The following is a 15,376-nucleotide window of genomic DNA, read 5'->3' as shown; positions in this document are numbered from 1 at the left end:
CTTCATAGTTGACCCCCTCCCTATATGGCAAACTACTGCTCTTATTTCTATCTCTATAATAGTTGTGTCATTTCTAGAATTTCATATAAATGGAATCAAAATGTGTAGTCGTTGAGTTTGCTTATTTCACATAACATAATGCTACTTTAAATTATTTATTTAAAGATTTTATTTGTTTGATAGAGAGGGACACAGCGAGGGAGGGAACAGAAGCAGGGGGAGTGGGAGAGGGAGAAGCAGGCTCCCTCTGGAGCAGAGATCCCAACGTGGGGCTCCATCCCAGGACCCTGGGATCATGACCTGGGCTGAAGGCAGACGCTTAATGGCCACGCCACCCAGGCGCCCCTTATTTATTTACTTTAGAGAATGAGTAAGTCTAAGTGAGGGAAGGGGCAGAGGGAATGAGAAGGTCCCAAGTAGATTCCCTGCTGAGCAAGGAGCCCAACAGGGGGCTCGATCCCATGACCCCGGAATCATGACTTGAGCTGAAATCAAGAGTGGGACGCTTAACCGACAGAGCCACCCACCCAGGTGCGCCTAACATAATGCTTTGGAGTTATCCATGTTGCATTTATTGTTGCGTTTATCCATAGTTAGCTGCCTTTTGTTACTGAGTAGAATTCCATTATATGAATATATCAAAATTTCTTTATCCACTTACCATGGTGGATGTTGGGATAATTTAATTTTTTTATTATGAATGAAGTTGCTGTAAACATTTATATTCAGGTTTCTGTGCAGATACATGTCTTTATTTCTCTTAGGTAAATACCAAGGGATGCCTGGGTTTTAGAATAAGTGTGTTTTTAACTTTATAAGGAATTGCCAAACTGTACTCTTGCTGATTCCTACCAGCAGTATGAGGTTCTAGTTGCTCCACATCCTTGACACCATTGTTACTGTCTTTTTCAATTTTAGACATTCTAGTAGATAGCTAGTGATATCTTTTTGTAATTTTATTCCACATTTTTTTCCCTAATGACTAATGATTTAGAGCAAGGGTCTATTAACTTTTTTTTAATTGGGTAATTTCTTAAAAATACAGTTTTAAGGGTTCTTTATATATTCTGGTTATCAGCCCTTTATCACATTTGTTTTCCAAATGTTTTTCCCAGTCTGTGGCTTGTATGTTTTCTTTTTTATTTTCTTGCTGTCTTTCAAAGAGCAGAAATTTTGAATTTTGATGAAATTCAGATGATCAATTTTTTCTTTTATGGTTCATGTTTCTTCTGTCCTATGCATAATTACCAGATGTAAGATCATAAAGATTTGCTTCTTTTTTTTTCTAGAAGTTTTTTAGCTTCAGGGTTTACATTTCAGTCTATGATCAATTTCAAGTTGTATGTATAGAGGAGCTTCAGGTTGAGGTTCACTGAAATACAAACATACACCATTGTTCCGTCATTATTTATTGAGAGACTAAAAGATTGTCCTTTGTCTATTGAATCAAGTTGGCATTTTTGTCAAAAATCAATTGACTGTATATAGGTGGATCAATTTCTGGACTGTCTGTTCTGCTTCATTGATCTATGTGTTTATTCTTTTGCCAATATCACATGGTTTTGAATAGTTGTAGCTTAGTAGTAAAATTCTTAAAATCAGTGGGTTTGAGTCCTCCAACTTTTTCCTCTTTCAAAATTGCTTTGGGTGTGTCCTAGATTATTTGTTTTTCCATATAACTTTTAGAATCACCCTGTACATTTCTTAATAAAGAAGGTTGCTTGGATTTTATTGAGTGTTGAGTTGAATACCGATTTGGAGTTGATAGGCATCCATAGATGAATTTGGGAGAGAATGGTAATATTGATAATATTGAGTCCTCTGATCCGTGAACAGGTAACTCTGACTACTTGTATCTTGATGGCTCTCATCAATAATGTTTTTCTTAGTTTTCAACATATAAATCCTATACTACTTTGTTATATTGATCCTTGAGTATTGCATCTTATATTGCTCCTATATTAGCAAATGGTGCTTTTAAAAATTGCAGTCCTCATTTATTCACTGCTGTGTATAAAAACAAAATTCTGTTTCGTATCGTGATCTCCTGTTTTCCAACCTTGGTAATGTCACTTACTAGATCTAGTAGTTTTTCGTAGGTTCTTTTGGATTTTCTACTTAGATTGTTGAGTTTTCTGTGAGTAAAGATGGTTTTATTTCTCCTCTCCAATTCTATCTGTATTTCTTTCTGGGCCTTACTCCATTATCTAGGACTTCTATCCAGTGTGATGTCCAAAACAAATGGTAAGTGTGGTTGCCCTGCGTTGTTCCTGATCTTAGAAGGAAATCATTCATTCTTTTTTTTTTTTAAGATTTTATTTATTTATTTGTCAGAGTGAGCACAGGCAGACAGAGTGGTAGGCAGAGGCAGACGGAGAAGCAGGCTCCTGCTGAGCAAGGAGCCCGATGTGGGACTCGATCCCAGGACGCTGGGATCATGACCTGAGCTGGAGGTAGCTGCTTAACCAACTGAGCCACCCAGGCGTCGCGGAAATCATTCATTCTTAACACCATTAAACATGAGATAGATATAGGTTTTTCTTTTCTTTTTTTTTTTTAAAGATTTTATTTATTTGTCAGAGAGCATGCGTGCAGAAGAAGAGGAAGCGGCAGGCAGAGGGAGAAGCAGGCTCCCCACTGAGCAAGGAGCCCAATATGGGACTCTATCCCAGGACCCTGGGATCATGACCCAAGCCAAGGCAGTCTTAAAGGACTGAGCCACCCAGGTGTCCCTGTAGGTTTTTTCATAGATGTTTTTTATCAGGCTGAGGAAGTTACTTTTCATTTCTAGTTAACTGAGTATTTTTAAAAATCATGAATGGCTATTGAACAAATGTCGTACTTTTTCTGCATCTATATAGATAACGTATGGATTTTCTTTCTTTGTTGATATTGTCAGTGGCATTGCTTGAGTTATGAATGTTGAACCAACCTTGCATTTCTAGACTAAATTCCATATGACCATTATATATTATTCTCTTGTATTTTATAGATAAAATTCATAGTTAGATGCCAGAAAGTTGTTGGCAATTCCTTAATCATATGTGTGTTTTATAGGTCGCTAGAACCACCTCCACCTTTATTTTTTTTTATTTTTTATTTTTTAAAGATTTTGTTTATTTATTTGACAGAAATCACAAGTAGACGGAGAGGCAGGCAGAGAGAGAGAGGGAACAGGCTCCCTGCTGAGCAGAGAGCCCGATGTGGGACTCGATCCCAGGACCCTGAGATCATGACCTGAGCCGAAGGCAGCGGCTTAACCCACTGAGCCACCCAGGCGCCCCCACCTCCACCTTTATTAAGGGAAGTTCTACCCTTACCTATAATGTGACATAGGTAGACTGCTCTAATTCATCTTCCTTGGTCTTTAAGCTTTCAAAAGAGCAAGGGGACAGGCAACAAATATAGCAAGTGTCTTTATACTAGGCTGTGAGTACATTTATTGAATTTAACCTTATTTAATGGGAAGTAATTTGTACCATTGAAGTCTTGCAATAAATGGTTATGGTCAGAACTTAAATGGGGGTTTGTTTGGTAAAACCACTATCAGCCCATAGATCACATTGCCTCTCTGGTGATGAATGTATGTGCGGTAGGTGTTGGATGGGGACAGAGACAAGGGAGGGTGGGAGAGAGAGTGAGATTAGGAAAGGGAGAAGTGTTATACCACCTTTTATTGCCATTTGAAAATCTGGGCTTTTAGGTATCTTGGTTTTATATCTCAGCTCTGTTATTTACTTGATTTGTGGCACATTTGTCTCCCTGAGACTCATTTTTTTTTTTTTTTAAATCTGAAACATAGAGGCACCTGAGTGGCTCAGTTGGTTAGGCATCCAACTCTTGAGGTTGGCTCATGTCCTGTTCTTGGGGTCCTGGGATTAAGTCCTGCATTGGGCTCTGCGATGAGCAGGGGAGTCTTCTGGGGATTCTCTCCCTCTGTTCCTCCCTCCCACTCACACACGTGCTTGCGCACTCTCTCTCTCAAATAAATAAATCTTTTTAAAAAATATATTCTATTTATTTATTTGACAGATCACAAGTAGGCAGGGCAGCAGGTAGAGGGTGGAGGGGTGTGAGGCAGGCTCCCTGCTGAGCAGAGAGCCTGATGCGGGGCTCGATCCCAGGAACCTGAGATCATCACCTCAGCCAAAGGCAGGGGCTTAACCCACTGAGCCACCCAGGTGCCCCCTCTGGATCTTTTTTAAAAACCTGAAATGTAAACTGTTAGCACAGGTTATTATGAAGAATACAGAAGATATTTGTAAAGTGCCTTGCATGTAGAATGTACTCCATATAGTGGTGTCCGTTACTATCATTATTATTAATTTCTTCCCATTAAATGCATTTTATAACTGGAAATAATTTGGGTTTGGAAAATGCCAAATGGGACTTAGGCTGATTTCTGTAGTTTATTTGATTCTTTTACCAAAATAGCCTAGGGCAAGTTCCTTTTTATAAAAATGGACTTGATTTCCTGTACTTTTTACCTACCTCTTCCCTAAATCAAAACAATACCAATTTGCTAAATCATTTTGCAAATTTAGAAGGCTTAAAAGGTACAGCTGAATGATTTAGGCTCTGGAAATGAGCATGCGGACACTTCTGTGCGTCTGTAGGGCTTTGTGTAGTCTAGAAGCGATCGTCTCAGCAAGGAGAGCTAGAGATGCCATTTTCATTTTACATGAGCAACCAGCTGTGGATCGCCAGCTCTAGTCCCTTGGCTCATGCAGATCTGACCATTTCTGAATCACTGAAACTCACTTCTTTAACTTACAAAAGCCACTTCCGACTGTTTGAGGTAATGATTCCTTTTTTCAGTAAGGTTGTTTTGGTTATCACAAATAGGGCCCAAGAGCTGTGTTTTCATCAGTCAAGTCAGGGAGATAACAATGAGAAAAATGGCTGAGTCTACTAAAGGGGATCAGGCCATCATCAGATGACCATTCAGTGTCCAGGACCTCAGGAGAGCTGTTGGCTCTGATTCCGGCTCCAGCTCCAACAGTCCATCGCTTCTGGGAACTGATTCTCATTGTTACTTGATTTCCTAGCAGTACCCTTCCAACTAAAAGTACCGTTTGACAGATGAAAGTAATGGAAAATCTTTTGTATTTGGGGAGTTTTTGTATAGTACTACACCATTGCTTGGTGCTATTGTAAATCAGAATTGGTAATCGTTAGTCTTTTAAAAACAGGTTTATTGAACTGTGATCATTACACAAAATACCGTATATATATTTAATGTACACAATTTTTTTTTATAAGAAACACAGAAGAAATTTTTTTTTTTTTAATTTGACAGAGAGAAATCACAAGTAGTCGGAGAGGCAGGCAGAGAGAGAGAGAGGAGGAAGCAGGCTCCCTGCTGAGCAGAGAGCCCGATGCGGGACTCGATCCCAGGACCCTGAGATCATGACCTGAGCCGAAGGCAGCGGCTTAACCCACTGAGCCACCCAGGCGCCCCTAATGTACACAATTTGATGGGTTTCAAACATACACAATCATCACCACAGTCAGGGTAATGTACATATTCATCATCTCTAAAGACTTCTCCTGCTGCCCTTATGTTTGTTTGGTTGAGGGGTAGGAAGTGAGAACTAACTTGAGATCTACCATGCTAACAAATTAGTGACAATACAATATTTTACATACACTGTTTACAAAGGACATTGACCGCATCTTCTAATTTTAATTTTCACCTTATAAATTAAAGTAGGTCTTATTCCTCCTTTATGATGGAAAACAAAATAGACCCTAGCAATATGTTTTTTCAAAGGTCACCATTAAATATTGCACCAGTGTCCACGATGCAGTTTTGATTTCTGTTCAGTGTTCTTTGCATAAGACCTCTGGGCCTTGATCCTGATGTGACTCTAAACTTCATTGACCCTGTAAACATTCAGCAACTAAATATCTAATGACCTTTGTCCTCACAATTAAGACCAACAAATGTGATTGGATGCTGGGCTTCAAAGAGAGTTCATGAAATAACTAATTAGCGGAGGATAAAGTGGGGAGTAGCTTCTACCCTGTGTACATGTAACGTTCTTTTTTCTAGATTGGCCAGACAGAGTTCCAGGGTCCAAGCAGGAATGTTCAAAGGCTGGTTATTAACCTTCTGAAAGGTGGTTTAATTTAAAATGTTAGGCAGTAAGGTGAGGCCCAGCCTGTTAGATTTGCCGGGGCAACTTGAGTAGCTGCTTTGTGTTAAACGCTATTTTAATCATTACAGGGGCATAGAGATTAAAACAACAACAAAAAATATGATTCCACTCACTAGGACTCCATAAGCTAGGAGACAAAATGGAAGTGTACACAGAGATGCTTCCGTATGCTGCCTCTACTCCATCCTCCGTTCTGCCAACAGAGCAATCTTTTGAAAACACATACCCTTTCCCTGCTTAAAACGTCTGGTGGCTCCCGGTCTCTCAGAGGACCATGTCCAATTTCTTCAGACACGCAAGGCCTTCTCTGATTTGGCCCGGATTATCCCGCCCCCGTCCCCGCACCTCCGCAGCCCGCTCCAGGCGTGTACCGCGCCTTGGGTTCCTCAAGAGCAGCTCAGGACTTTTCATGCCTCTGAGGGTTTCCTCATGCTGGGCGCTCTGGAGAATGCTGTGTTAGCCTGGGTCCTCTGAGAAGCAGAACTTTAGGATTAAACTGCCAAGGATTTTATTGAGGGGAACCACCACCTGTGTGAGAGACCACGCGGAGGGAGATGGAAGCCCGGGTGTGCCATTAGTCCGCGATGCAAGTCTGACCCCTAGTGAAGAGAAGCGAGAGTAGCTTGGGCAGAAGCTTTCTAGGCTGCTCTGCGGTTGAAGGAAGGTTCAGAAAAGCCTTTGGGTCATCCGGGTCAGTGGAGTCCTACCGCTGCTGTATTCACTCGTCGGTCAGGTGCAGCCCATTGGACGTATGGCTTCAGCACAGACATTAGGATGAATTTCTGAGGCAGCAGCTCTGTTGTGCCCCCTGTAATTAGAGGCCTTCTGTTAGCCTCCATAAACGCCTTTCTTCTTCCATCTCATTCCTCTCACTTGTCCTTAAAAGGTCAGCTTTAAATGTCTCCTCTGCTGGGAAACTTCTTGAAGGAAATTCTCAGTAGGTCACATGATGGTCCCACTGCCTACTATGACCGTCCCCGAATTTCTGCCTGGTTAATTCCTAATACACTTATTTGAACCCCTACCACCTATTATGAGACCCCAAAACCCTAGTAGGTGCTCAGGAAATATTTGTTGAATGAATGAGTGAATTGATAGGACTTGGATGGGCAGATCTAAAGGAGACGATAAGCGGAGGCAAAGGAAACTGCTTGAGCAAAGCCATATCGGGAGAAGGAGTTTATTCTGCCTTTTTCTTCTTTGCAAATGTGTCCAAAAACTGTCATTTTAGGGAAAGTATATTATGATGCAAAACAGTGGGGGGAAGGAGTATCTTTCTGGCACTTGAAAATGATTCATATTTGAGAACTTTGTTGAGAACAATGTTTTGAATATTTCCTGAGAGACTTCTTTCCTGAGAGGAAACAGTTGATGGAAATGGAATTTTACTGCTGCCAGGAAAAGTGTGATAAAGATCAAATCGCATACAACTACTACCAGAATAGAAATTTCCATAGAGCGAAGAGATTTCAGAGTCCCACCTAATGGCTCATGTGTATTTAGTATTCACTATAGCTGAACTGTAATTCTGTAATGGAATTTGACCAATTTTGACACTCAGGTTTGTAATGTACGAATTAGCGGAGACTCATTCATCTTGATGTTTGCTGATGCTAGATGTTGGTCATATTTCTGATGGAAAGAAACAGAGAGCTGGCCAGGGTCCCAAATCTCAGTGCCACCAACAGCCTGCCACTGGCACATATTGCCAGAGGAGAGCTGTGCTGAAGATAAGGTCGTACAGAATCACTGTCAGCAGCTAGAGATTTCGCCCCTTATCCCTATGTAATGGTCTACGTGGTGACCTTGGTTGGACCGGGTATGAAGCAGGTGCTCCTTTTTGCCCAGGTCCGTGTCGGTCCTATGCAGTCTCCCTCATGTCTTGTTTCTCCAGAGTTTTCCACTTGATAGGATGCAAGTTTCTTACCTGCAGTCTGGGGGTGAATAATGGCATCTCCATTATGGGCTTGCGATTAGGAGTCTACCAGGCAATTCATGCTAAGGGCTTACATTGTGCTTGACGATATTTATCCAGTAAATGGTAGCTTGGTTTTATTATGATTATGCATTTCTTCGTGCATTTGGTCAGTGCCTGTTCTGTGATCAAAGCAGTGTTAGGCCCATTTTATAATTAATCAATCACAGTTGCTGATACCCATCTCTCTTCTCAAGTGAGGATGGTTCATTTTGGCTTATACATAAGCAAAAGCACTTGCTTCTCCCCTGTACTCTGACCTGCTGTGGGATACCTCTTCATTTTCTCACTGACCTATCTCACCTTCAAGTTTCTCTTATAATTCTTCTTGAGGTATGTATAACTACTGTGTCCCAGACATGTGGAAAAAAAAAAGTTTGCATGATGCATTCCCTTCTCTGATATTTGTTGGTCAGGTTGGGAAGCTTTGACCTACTACCCTTTGCCTTACATACCTTTTCCGTTTTAGTAGAATAGTTCACTTGGGATGTTACTCATTTACTCTGTCTTTCACTATTACGGGTTGTTAATTTCACCAAAGAGCTACCTCTCTTTACATGTGTTCACACACATCTCTCTCTCTCTGTCTCTTTTTTTTTTTTCTTTCAGAAAACAGATTTTTTGGTGGGGGTGAACATACATTATTTGTTTCAGAGGTACAGGTCTGTGATTCATCAGTCTCACACAACACACAGCGCTCACCACACCACAACACATACCCTCCCCAGTGTCCATCACTCAGCCGCCTCATCCCCTCCCCTCATTAACCCTCAGTTTGTTTCCTAAGATTGAGAGTCTCTTATGATTTGTCTCCCTCTCTGGTTTTGTCTTGTTTCATTTTTTTTTCTCTCTTAACCATCTTCCCCCTTTCTTCCAAGTCTTGCCATTACATCAGGAGCTACTCCTGTCTTTTCTACTTGAAAGCCGAAAATATGAATCGAAATGAATTATGAGCGATAGGGGATAGAATATTACTATCAATGGGTGTGCACCAGAGGCAAAGGAAAGCCAGAAACTTAAAAGTGGGGGGAAGTTGTATTTGAAGTCCCAAAGGTGTCAGTATGTCCAAATCTGAACTCACTTACCTCTTCTCTAAGCCTAGGGCAGTCAACTCTTAAGATGTATCTCAGGGGCGCTTCGGTGGCTCAGTGGGTTAAAGCCTCTGTCTTCGGCTCAGGTCATGATCCCAGGGTCCTGGGATTGAGCCCCCAATCGGACTCTCGGCTCAGCGGGGAGCCTCCTCCTCCTCTCTCTCTGCCTGCCTCTCTGCCTACTTGTGATCTCTGTCAAATAAATAAATAAAATCTTAAAAAAAAAAGATGTCTCTCAGATAGGCTTATCTCCTCATCACTTCCACTGTCCTTTCCCGACTGTCATCATCTTTTTATCTGGAGGGTAATACCTTATTCCCTTCTCTTCTAGTTCCCTCTTTTCTGACTGTAGTGTCACAGGGTGTTCCTTTTTTACCTTTTTTAAAGTATAAAATTATGCAAGGATTCAACAAACCAAAAAACCAAATATATAGCTTAATACAATATTGCAAGGCAAGCATACTTAAAATCTCCTTCCAGATTAAAGAAAAAAAGAACCTTGAAGCCAGCCCAGAAGTCCCTCCAGGTGCCCCATCCCAGTCATAAACCTGTTCTCCATCCAAAATAACTTATCGTGGCTTAAAAAAAAATTATTTACTTATTTTGAGAGAGAGCTCGCCACACGAGTGGGGGCAAGGGCAGAAGGAGAAAAATTCTCAAGCAGACTCCATGCCCAGTGTGGAGCCCGAGGCAGGGCTCAATCTCATGACCCTGAGATCACGACCTGAGCAGAAACCAAGAGGCAGATACTTAACCAGTGGAGCCACCCAAGCACCCTTACAGTGACTTTTAAAGTAGTTATTTTCTTGCATTTCTTCATCAGGAGGGGGCTTTTTAAAAACATCAGTCTTGTCCTACTTGATTATCTCTATGCTTAAAACCCAAGGGTGCTGAAATTCCTCTCAGGTTTTCTTGGGCCTTCCACGGAGCCTCCCTCGCATGACTCCTTCTTTCCCTAGTACCCCTGTCTCTGGCCATACTAGATGATTCGCAGACTCCCAGGTAACTCCAATGCCTCTAGGGGTTTGCCATATGCCAGATACCTCCCCGTGTTTGCTGCTGCTCTTCCTCTTTCTGAAGTTGTCTTTCTCCCCATTTCCTGATGAAGTCCTAGACCAGACCCAAAGGTCCTTTCTTCTGTGAAGGTGCCCTGAATATCCTCTCTGGGACATACCTGGGCCAGAATGAATCTCTTCCACCTGTGGGCCCTGTGCCCATTGTCGCATTTTAAATACACCCGTTTTTACCATTTATCATTGTCTCTAGTACCTAACATTGCTTAGGGTGTAGTAAATGCTCAGTAAGTGTTTGTTGAATGAATGAGTCTATGCAGCTGATCCTTAAAGCTCTTTCAGAACAGTGGCCTGTTCCAAATTGATGCAGAAATCATATACTCGATCATATGATCAAGCTTGCTTTTCCTGAAGTATTCCCCTTAACACATTTAAGAAAAGTTGATTTTATTTTGTTAGTAACTACTATTTCCAGTATTTGGTTTTATTGTATTTTTTTTCCCTTAATGTTTGCCCTTTTGACCACATTATTGGTGAAATAGGCCTTTTTGGGTTTTTCTGGCTACCTACATACCATTTTTATTGTTTCATGGAAACAACTGGTAATTACCGAGGGCCAAGCACTGTGCCAAGGTGTCTGTGCCTTATATACTGAATCCTCCATATTTTCAGTGGAAACAGAAACCTAGAGAAGTTAAACAAGGTAAGGTCATAAAGCTTTCAAGGGATAGAGCTAGGGTTCACACGCCGGCAGCCTGACTAGAAAAGTATGACTCCTGTTCTTTTTACCATTCTGTGTTACCTCTTGATAAGAAAGATCATATGTTCCCAGCTGCAATGCAGTGGGTTTTTGCAAGGCATCCGTGGCATATGGCTTATTTGTGGAAGTGTGTTACCTGTTATCTTCCTGGAGTCTAGTCTGTTCTTTAACTTCTTCATTGCTTCTACAGGGGACCCTGTCAGCGGGGCTGTCATTAGGTGTGTTTAGCTTGCGGTCAGTGGGCTGCAGCCTGGTCAGTGGTTCTCACTGAGCCACAAATAAGGAGATCGCTCCTGTATTGACCTGTAGATCTTCTCAGCCCCGTGTGTTATTTAGCCTATGGCTGCTGCCTTAAGTAAAGGTTGTTATCACCACAAATGATACCGCTTGTGCTTGCCAAGGTGATAAGTTGTGTCTTTTAAAATGGTATCAGTCATTAATTTTTTGTCTTTTTAAAAAAATGTCTTTATTAGACTGGGAGAGAGAGCACAAGCAGGGGAGCATCAGGCAGAGGCAGAGGGAGACCAAGCGGGGGGGGGGGGGGGGCACGATTCCAGGACCTTTTTTGGGATCATGAACTGAGCCCAAGGCAGATGCTCAACCGACTGAGCCACCCAGGAACCCCCCTCATTTTTTTAAAAGAATTTATTTATTTATTTGACAGAGAGAGAGAGAGAGATCACAAGTAGGCAGAGAGAGAGGAAGAAGCAGACTCCCTGCTGAGCAGAGAGCCCAATGCCCATGATGCCGATGCCTGGGCTCCATCTGACCACCCTGAGACAATGACCTGATCCCAGGACCCTGAGACAAGGACCTGAGCGGAGGCAGAGGCTTTAACCCGCTGAGCCAGGCAGGTGCCCCCATCCCCACTCATTAACGTTAATTGCTATTTCTTAACTTCCCTTTGAGGTGCTAAAAGGAAATCCAAGTATAAACACTTAAAACAATGACATGGAAGAATGCCAGTAGAGGAATGGTTTTTTGTTTGTTTGTTTGTTTTTAAAGATTTTTTTCTTTGAGAGCAAGAAAGAGCAGGAATGGGGCGGGGGAGGGGAGTTAGAGGGGAAGGGAGAAGCAAACTCCCTGCTGAGCAGGGACCCCCCAACACGGGGCTTGATCCCAGGACCCTGAGATCATGACCTCAGCTGAAGTGAGACACAGCTTAACCTACTGAGCCACCCAGGCACGCCAGGAACCGTTTAATAGTTGATAGCACCCGTGGGCCATGGCCATACAGAAAGCCGGAAACCAGGGACCCTGGAGGACTTGGGTTCGGGACAGCAGCAGCAGCAGAGCCTCACCCTGCTGGTCACTGGCACATGGGCAGGGAGGAACACAGATGCCCGGTGTCTGCTCTGCGTGTGCGGGGCGGGAAAGGGGGTAGTGTCAGTGTCTTTTTTCTCTTGTTAGTATGTCCCTAGATAGGTCAGTGCTCACCTGCTAGCGTTTCTTGTCAATTTAAAGAACTACCTTACTGCATTTTGGTTTTTAAAGTCAGCTTTCCATTTCAATAAATTACCAGGATTAATCTAGAATGTTTGCTTGTGTTAAACTATATTGCGGGTCACTGTTTCTTAAAACTAACAGCAGTAACAGCTGCTAACATTTTCAGTGCTGGCAAATGGTAGGTGCTGGTAGAAGTGCTTCACACACAGTTCTCTCCTGGAAGCCTCTCTCAAATCCTCTGAGGTACGTGATACTGTTATTCCTGCCTTAAAGCTCTAGTTGCAAATGTATCACTTGCAACTTAGATTTCCTTTTATGAAGAAATTCACTGTACTAGGAATTTGAACTGTACTTCCTTCCTCAGGTTCTGCTTTGTTTGAAAAGAGAACTTGAAAAACTTGGTGTGGCTGGTCGGGTGCTTCTGAAGAGAAGGGTTTTCTCTAGTAAGCTGAGGGCGAGGGTTCAAGGTTATGTGTCCTTGCTCTTGTTTTTTCCCAAACTACCCTACTTCCTGTTAGAGTCTAAGCACCAGGGAAGGTTTTAGTGGCTGGTGGCAGACCGTTTGGCTCTTCTGTCACTTCCTGATAACTGTGGATGAAATACCGTGTTTTCTTGGCAGGTAAAATATATAAAGCTGCTGTTCACTTGACAGGAAGAATGAGCTAGAAGCACTTCTTAGAGAAAAGCATTTCAGAGACAACTTGTGACTTTTCCTTTTTCATTTTCCAACCTTGTCCTCCTGTGTCCGAAAGAAAATTCCACACTTCCCCAAAGGCCAGGATTCTCTTCAGGTTAATAATGCTCCAGGATTATTGTCATTCTTCTCAAAAGAATCCCCTGGTTAGTATCTTGTTTTCTCTGAGGAAGGTTCTTAAAAGGTGCTTTTCTTTTCTTTTTTTTTTTTTAAGATTTTATTTATTTGACAGAGATCACAAGTAGGCAGAGAAGTAGGCAGAGAGAGAGGGGGAAGCAGGCTCCCCACTGAGCAGAGAGCCTGATGTGGGGCTCGATCCCAGGACCCCAGGATCATGACCTGAGCCGAAGGCAGAGGCTTAACCCACTGAGCCACGCAGGTGCCCCAAAAGGTGCTTTTCTTTCCTTGGTTAAAGAGCATGAGAAGACCAATACCAAGACTTTAGTGGCCAGCTAAGAAGCCAGGTAGATCCTAGAAATGGATATTATAATACATAAGATTGTGCAATTTTATTCTGAGTACGTTTGGTTTCATCTTCTTTTCCCACAATGGAAGTAAATAAACTGGTAATGAAAGTGGTATGATGGCAAGAGGACTGAGTCCTAAATTGGGCCGGTGTGCTTTTCCATCAAAGAAAGAGATTAGGAGGAGGAAGAGGAGGTGGAGAGAGAGGGAAGAAAAATTAAATTAGACAAGACATTTGGCTGGTCATGGAAATAGATGTCAAGATCCATGTACCATCTGCCAGTAAAGTTAATCAAAGCAAGAAGCAGGAAGCCTCACTGCAGAGCCGGATCGCCTTTGGTTTCCCTTGCCCCTCATTTGGTCTGATTAGAGCCAGATATGGATGTGATGCCCCAGTCCTACCCCCAGAGACTGGGATTCACGGAGTCTGGCTTGGGACAGAGAGCTGTGCATTTAGACCAAGTTCCCTGGAGATGCTCTTGCTGTCCTTCCCAGAAGCATCCTTTGAGAAAACCTGGATTCAGCCTTGAGTCCAGAAACGCCATAACTGGTCAGCCGCTGGGCCTGAAGGAGCGCGGGGTGCCGGTGTACAGCTGCACACGGCCACTGTCGGCCGAACGCCTTTTCCAGAATGGGCGCCAGACTCTCTTCAGTTTGGGAAAAATCAACTTGGTATGTTCATGTGGTTGCTAACAATAGCTCGGGTTTTTACTGAGTGTCATGTATACCCGGCAGATATTCTTTCAGTAAATCTGCAGAAAAACCTGGGGAGGGGGGCGCCTGAGGGGCTCAGTTGGTTGAGCGTCTGTCTTTTTTTTTTTTTTTTAAAGATTTTATTTATTTATTTGGCAGAGAGAGACACAGCAAGAGAGGGAACACAGGCAGGGGGAGTGGGAGAGGGAGAAGCAGGCTTCCCTGGTGAGCAGGGCCCCTGGGATCATGACCCCCACCGAAGGCAGACGCCTAATGACTGAGCCACCCAGGCGCCCCTAAGCATCTGACTCGGTTTCAGCCCAGGTCCTGAGATAGTACACCCCCCCATATCACCCCACATCAGGCTCTGTGCTCAGCAGGGAGTCGACTTCAGCTTCTTTCCCTCTTCTCCTCCCCACTCTGCTCCTCCCCCGCCACGAGGGTGTACGTGCTCGCTCTCATTTCTTTAAAAAAAGAAAAACGCAGTGAGATTTAAGTACAATTATTTCCCATATTTTATAGAGAAGGAAACAAGCTCAAAGTTTGAATGACTTGTCCAAGTCACACAGAAGCAGAGCAGGAAGTTTACCCAGACAAGCTCTGCCCATCAGCGCTCTGTTTCTCTTCTTCATGGTCTTCAGGCTCAAGGAATTGGAATCATGGTAATCCTTGGTTCAGGACTCCTTGGAGACACTCTAACCCCCCAGTACTCTAACTGGTCCTTGGAGCCAGTTAGCTTTTTTTTTTTTTTTTGTAATGTTTCAGAATCAAGCCAATTCTGTTTTATAAAATTATTTTAATTGTGCTAAAATACACATAACAAAAATCACCATCTTAACTACTTCTAAGTGTAAGGTTCTGTGGCATTAAGTGCATTCACACTGTTTTGCAACAGTCGCCATCATCCATTTTCAGAATTCTTGTAAAACTGTACCATTAAATAATTCCCCACTCTCCCCTCCCGCGAACTCCTGTCAACCACCACTCTACATTCTGTCCTTACCATGGAGCCGGTCAGCTTTTGTGTTAAGAGTAGTATGCCATTGGGCGCCTGGGTGGCTCAGTGGGTTAAGCTGCC

General features: G+C 42.9%; 1 protein-coding gene and 1 pseudogene across 2 annotated transcripts in view; one reads left to right on the top strand and one right to left on the bottom strand.

Moving 5' to 3' along the window:
• ATP11C (ATPase phospholipid transporting 11C) overlaps positions 1-15,376 on the top strand; it is a 180,653-nt gene that overhangs the window by 35,128 nt on the left and 130,149 nt on the right. The gene's annotated exons all lie outside the window — the stretch shown is intronic.
• LOC116583850 lies at positions 2,994-3,083 on the bottom strand (annotated as a pseudogene).

The sequence above is a fragment of the Mustela erminea genome, chromosome X, assembly GCF_009829155.1.
Source record: "Mustela erminea isolate mMusErm1 chromosome X, mMusErm1.Pri, whole genome shotgun sequence".
NCBI lineage: Eukaryota > Metazoa > Chordata > Mammalia > Carnivora > Mustelidae > Mustela > Mustela erminea.
Note: the sequence above shows the minus strand (reverse complement) of the source record. Positions and strands in the feature narration are given on the sequence as shown.